This window comes from Eleutherodactylus coqui, chromosome 4 (genome assembly GCF_035609145.1).
Source record: "Eleutherodactylus coqui strain aEleCoq1 chromosome 4, aEleCoq1.hap1, whole genome shotgun sequence".
In the NCBI taxonomy this organism is placed as follows: Eukaryota; Metazoa; Chordata; class Amphibia; order Anura; family Eleutherodactylidae; genus Eleutherodactylus; species Eleutherodactylus coqui.
The window spans coordinates 235,207,218-235,214,330 of NC_089840.1; positions in this window are offsets into that span (position 1 = coordinate 235,207,218).

Below are 7,113 nucleotides of genomic sequence, written 5' to 3' on the forward strand. Positions count from 1 at the left end.
ATGATGAGTACTCATTACAATTTGGACGCCGGATGACATACTAAAGGGAGTTTTTCCCTAACAATTAGGGTTGGATTGCGGTACACTGGAGGAAGAAGATGGGGGTTGGATTGTGGGACTTTGGAAGAAGATGAGAGTGGTTGGATTGTGGGACATTGGAGAAAGAGGATGGGGTTGGATTGTGGGACATTGTAGGAAGATGATGGAGGTTGGATTGTGGGACACTGGATGAAGAAGATGGGGGTTGGATTGTGGGACATTAGAGAAAGATGATGGGGTTTGGATTGTGGGACATTGGAGGAAGATGATGAAGACTGATGGTTCGAAAGCTGGGATCGTATGTTTAGTGTAGGGGAAAAATGGGGTGCCCAGGGAAGGGCGGCAGTCCACTGCTGGTGGAAGTATTTGATATGTTGCCAGTTCTCCTTTCGGCACAGTAGCTCTACCTCCTTCCTTTTTTACCACTGTATCTCTCGGCATTGCATGGGATGCCTAGGGAATATGTGAAATATTCACCATTTCATAATCTGATGTCCGATTGTTGGCACTCTATGCAATGAGTCATTTCACACATTGCCTGTAACATATGCATTTAACAGAATAATACAATATGCAGTTAGCTCTTAAGTCCCCCTAGTAGTGCCTGCTATGGTATCTTTTAGCTCCAATCTATGAAGCCAATGACAATGATGTCATTGAATGGCTGTGATTGGCTGAAGGCACGCGTATTTCTGGAGGCGGGGATTTCAAGCCCTTCGTAGAGAAAGCAATGCTCTGCCGGGGACCAGGAGGGAGCGACAGCCTGCAGGAGCACCGCAGAACGCCCGGTGAAGTGAGTAATGATTTTTATTCTTTGCTCCGCTGTATTCCCGGCGTATAAGGTGACAGTTGAGGGGTCGTCTTATACGCCCCGTCGCCTTATACGCCGGTATATATTTTTATTGTAACACATTTCTGGATGAATTGCAGGGAAGGGCTTATATATTTAAGCCCTTCCCGACAATTCATCCCGCGATCGCCGGCAGCCCATCGCTTTCAGTGGAACCTGCTGTATTGCCGGCTCCATTGAATTCAATGGGTTAACATCGTTCTTCTCTTCCACAGCTGTTACAGCTATGGCAGAGGAGAACGATCTTTAATCTGACAGTGCGGGGGGGGGGGCCCACTGTTGCTGCTATTGTGGCTTAATAGTGGGACCTGTGAACTTGAGATGCAGCCCAACATGTAGCCCCTCGCCTGCCCTATCCGTTGCTGTGTCGTTCCCATCACTTTCTTGAATTGCCCCGATTTTCACAAATGAAAACCTTAGCGAGCATCGGCGATATACAAAAATGCTCGGGTCGCCCATTGACTTCAATGGGGTTCGTTACTCGAAACGAACCCTCGAGCATCGCGAAAAGTTCGTCCCGAGTAACGAGCACCCGAGCATTTTGGTGCTCGCTCATCTCTAATACTTACCTGTCCTCTCGCCCCGCTATCCAGCATTATAGCCTCACAGTCCTCCTAGACTAGACACCAACTGATTGCTGCAGCCAATCAGAGGTCACATGGCTGAGAGCCATGATAGCAGAAGAATAGCACCTGACCAATGGTGGCCTCTGATTGCCTGCAGCTGTCAGGGGGTATTCTTTCAAAATGGAGACCGGGGGGGGGGGGCTGTAGTGCTGAATTGCCGCGCAGAGGAAGGCTAAGTACCAATTCTTTTGTCATTTTACCATATTTGAGGCTATAATTTGATATAAAACACCTGACAACCGGACAATCCCTTTAACTATCAGAAAATTGAAGCTCCGACTCCTATGAAGGAATTATCCAAATTTTGACCTATTTGAGGATGCTGTTCAATGGCAGACATGAGATATAAGCAGATGCATTCTCCATTGGTCAGGGTGTTCTTGCAAGTACCTAGACAGCTTATGTCATGGGGGAGCAAACGCCCAACTGCTACTGGGCACTATTTGGTGAATATATATGCATGCTGCCTTGTATAGAGCTGCTCCATAAGAAGTACTAAAACAATCCAAGACAGTATATGCATCAACATAAAACCTTACAGTAATTCTAGTAGGAAAGGTTAACAAAACTACTTTTTCAGAGCTTAAGAAAATAGCGGCTTTTTGTGCATCAAAGCGGAAATCACAGCTTTAAAAATAAAGGGAAAAAAAATAACTTTGCTCTACAATATAGAACTTATACTTCTGGCTACGGAGTGGCAACGTGGCGGACAACGAGCCATTTTATTAGCGCAACCAGCACACAACTGTGCAATGTACAAATTTATTGTCATTTTTCACATTCCAGGGAATTTAGAAAATGGGGCAACGGATATGCACCAAATTTAACCTATAAATAGTCTGGTTATTTCACACATTGCCTGTAACATATGCATTAAACAGAATAATACAATATGCAATCCAATGCAGACGGCCGCGATTTGGCCGCACGAAATATCGCGCGGCAAACAAATCGCGGCATGCTTCATTTCTGTGCGGGGCTCGCGGAGTCCCGCACAGAAATGTCGCTCACCCGCCGCTGGTTCCGGTCTGCCTGACAAGCCGGCACATCAAACAGCCGGAGCCGCGGGCGCGGGTGAGTACGTGCTGGTCCCTGTAGGCGCTCAGGTCGGGTCCCGCGGCGAGAATCCTCATCGCCAGATCCGACCCGCCCGTTTGCAGGCGGCCTTAGGGAAGGAGATGGTAGAGCCACCCGTGGCAAGGCCTTTTTCTACCCCGCTGAGGGCCTGCTGTTTCAAGGCTGCACATGACACGTTGGATGATGGAAATTACATGATTCAGTTACAATTTAGGAAGTTATGTATTTTAAAGCAGTTGCTGTGAGTTCAGTCTATTTCAGTGTGATGCACATAGACACATTTTATGGGTAAAATGACCACATTTCAAGAAGCCTTGTCATTATAACATGACCCCATTTTAAAGGATGTCACCATGAGACTTGGTGAGCCCATATTTCCCAAGGTTGGTGCTCTACGAGATACTATTACACCAGATGATGTGCATGATGCCTTCACAGCTGGTACAAGGCTTCGTTGTCCATGCTCTGTCAGTTTACAAGGTCTCCCTGAACATGGCAGCAGATACCAGATGTTTCCCATTTCTGAATAACATTGCCAACAGTAGACTTTGGAAGGTCCAAAAGTTCAGCGATGTCCCATACTGGTTGGTTGCTTAGGTGATATTCCACCTCCGTACCGCGCTGGAAGGCGGTCAACTCTATACCTTGTGACTTTCTGATGATTTCTTTCAGCTGCAAGGTGTATATATTAATTGAACAAGTTTTCTATGCATGATCTCCAATCCAAGAAGAGAGAAGAAATCCACTGGGGTTAGCCTCCCCATGGGAAGAACCAAGAAGTGCAGCAGACACTGGCCAAGTGAAACATGGGTTTGTCTGTAACTTGTGGTTTGAAGCCTGACTCTGCTTTCTGGACTTTTGCTGACTTAATGCACTGATCCATCATGAGGCTGCACACCCTTGCCTGTTAATGCAGTCTGACCAGACGCAGGCAGTCTACGAACTCTGCCATTAGCTGGTGAGCAACAACATGATAATCCTGGGTTCCTGTATAACTAATATTCTGCAGATATATATCCTCTATTCAATAATATATGCATTATCTTCACAAGGAGGAACCACTGTATTAAAATATCAGCTTTACGATCCAGGCCGAGAATTAAATTAGAAACTCTTTGTCTGCCCATAGAGGGAGAGGGGGGCTGTCCCTCCCCCATTTTAACTACTACTACATGGCTAGTCAGTTTGTATGCGCGTAGTGGTGACTGTACTCTACTAGCTATAACCCAGCGGTGGGGCTTGAACCAGAGGCGTAACTTGAAGCTCCTGGGCCCCGGTGCAAAACTTGTAATAGGGCCTCCAACTATAATGCTCTACTCATAGTACTGGGTTCCTTATATGGGGAAGAGAGGCCTTATGGGCCCCCTAAGGCTCCTGAGCCTTGGTGCAACCCCATCCCCTGCATCCTCTATAGTTACGCCCCTGGCTTGAACACAGAATAGTAAGTCCTAAACAAAGTTTAAGATTATTGCTAAGGGGACCAACTTCATGCATAAATACCCTGCCTATGCCTATGTGGGTGACCCTTAAAGTATGGAGTATAACCCTCCACTTGATACAGGACCAGGCAGCAAAATGGTCTTCTCATACTTCCCTTTGGAGAAATTAAAACCTCCCAAACTTGCAAACTGAGAAGTCAAGAAAATGGTAGAGAGCGCCACAGGTGAATAAAATCCACACTTGCTGGGATATGCGGAAGCAATCACGATGAGTCTTTTCCTCAGTACTCCAATCCTCTGAGTCAAAGGAGAGCTGCAGATACAAGCCGGGGGGTCTGGACCAGAACTCCCCCGGGTATAACAGAAAATGGAACGTCAGAAAAAAATCCACGCTCAAATAGGTCAACAGCTGTATGGCTTGAGAAAGGTGCTTTACCTTGCACCGAAACGCGTTGTCTGATTAAAAGTTTCGTTTGACTAAAATATTCTGATCAATACTATGTACCCTGGAGCATAGTTCTATACCCTGTGGAGGACACTCTGAGGAGGGGGCATTTGTGCATCATAACCCCCTCCTTCCAAGTAAGTGTTATACCAAACCATTGCTTATATGTGATTCTGTCCTCAGCTCATTCCTATTTGAGCGCGGATTTTTTTCTGACGTTCCATTTCCCAAACTTGCAAGGAATGCCAGACATTATCTTCTGGAGACGTCATGCGATAACTACCCTTGGGGATGTGGTTGAGAATGGTGTTCTTAGTACCTTCTCACAACTGCAGAAATGATCGGGCCTTCCTAATAACTCCCTTTTTAGATATTGCCAACTCCATCATGCCCTCGGAGCCCAATTTGGAGGTCTAAACATACCCCTTGTGCCGAGCCGACTAGAGGAGCTGAAACAGATGTCCCATACTCTGAAGATACTGTGCTGTTTTTATAGACAACTGACAAAGTGTCTCGTTTCACTGAGAGATGGGGGCTCCTGAAAAGTGGGGCTTATCAGACCTGGACTCAGACAACCGAGACGGGCTTTTGGCCAGCTCAGGGCTGCCCTTGATCAGTGCAAGAAACAGGTTAATCCAAGTCAAGTTCCTGCACAAAATCTACTATACTCCCACCCGTTTGTGTACCATGGGTCTAATTCCCACAGCAGAGTATGTATGAGAGCAGCACTCCGGGGGTTAAGTAAAAGATCAAATCTTTATTGTGCCCACACAACGTTTCAACCCTCCATCTGAGGGTCTTTCTCAAGTCCTCAGATGGAGGGTTGAAACGTTGTGTGGGCACAATAAAGATTTGATCTTTTACTTAACCCCCGGAGTGCTGCTCTCATACATACTCTGCTGTTGAAATTGCGATCCAGGATCTCTGATGAGCGTGCACCATCTGGTGAGGATTGTCTTCCCTGTATATCTGAAAGGTGAAGTGTGTGCTGTGGTCGGTGTTGCTATATTTGATGGGCCTAATTCCCAATGCAGACTGCCAGAGATGATTGATGAGTGCGGGCACTATCATGTACATGTTTTGGGAATGCCATGTTCTGCAGACCTATTGGAGAGATGTCCCTGAGTTTATGGAGACACACCTAGGGGCCCAAACACCCTGCATCCTAAAATCTCTCTCTTTGTCCTTGTGGGGGACATTTCGGTTGACACAGTAACAAGCACTCTATATAAATTGCTGTTCTTTACTGCTAAAAAAGTTATATTGCTTAACTGGAAGCACCCAAAAAAACCTACTAGGGTTGCTTGGCAACGTGAAGTAAATGGGGTCATCCTTCTATATAAATTTGCTAAGATATGGGCCAGTGGGTTGACTGCCCTAATACTGCATTAGGTGTATCTGACCAACTTCTTAACTAGGAAAAAAATATGGAGGTCTTTCCTTCTTTGCACCTAATTATGGTCAAGGATACGGATTACTTGCTGTGATGACAGTCGTTTTGTTGGTTGCATGGTTTAATTACTATTCCCCAGGTTCGATAATAGCAGCGGGAGGTGTATATATATAATCGACTGACATCACAATAAAAGGCACTGTTTCAAATAACCAATCTGGTGTTTTACTAGATGCCAAACCCCCTTTCATTGGCCTAACTGCCAGTCAATCATCAAAAATGAAACCTAGCCAATGAAATCAGCATGTCAGCGCGTTATTATGGTATCTTGACACCACCAGAGGCTAGAGGTTTGGCAGGAGGAACGCCCCTGTCACACCCCTAGCTCCCGATAGGGTCAATAGGTGAAGGTCCTGGAAGGTGTTAAATGTTACGTCTGTGAGCTGTAAGCAATGGCACTGAGCAGCCCTCTGCAGCTTACTGCCTGTCCCCCGTCCCCGGCACTGTGGTCTCCCAGCTATCCTCCTCCTGGTGTATGCAGCAGCAGCCTGTAACTCTATGTTCGTTATCCCTGTAGGCTCCCTGCTCTCCTCATGCAGTCTGGTGGGGACGCATGTCAAGGAGTGCAGCACACTGATGCCGGCTTCCTGCTTGGCTCATGCTGCCTGTGCATGCAGTCTGTGACTTACAGCACCACTGGCAATGTCTCCTCCCTGCTGGTGAACTTAATCATCAATACATGTGGGGGTGCTTGGAGCGCCTTCTGCGGGGCCACCGGCAAAGAGGATCCATGGCACTGTCGCCTCAGTCATGCCGACCCAGCTCTGCTCTTCAACACAGAGCTGGGTGCTGCCTTTTGAGCCGCTGGCAGGTAAGGCCCTTTCAGGTGGCCCAATGCGCACCTTGCAGCAGGGTCCCTGAAGTTACAGAGGTCGAGGCCACCTTTGATGAAAAGCATTTGCAGCTGCAGCTTAATGTTAGTGGCCTGCTAGGACCTACAGGTAAGGCAGCTGTGCAGCCAATGAGGTACAGGGGGCATCACCTGTCATAAAAGTACATCCTTTCATTACTGTGTGTTCACTTTCCAAAAGAAAAAGTATATATAGAATCCGGAGGTTTTAAAGGATTTTGGAAAATCACAAAAAGGGATATCATGAGACACTTCCACTTCACAAGTAGGCAGAGAAACAGAAGCCCTTGTTTTTCTTATCAGGGATTGAACCAACCCTCCAATCCCGGACGAA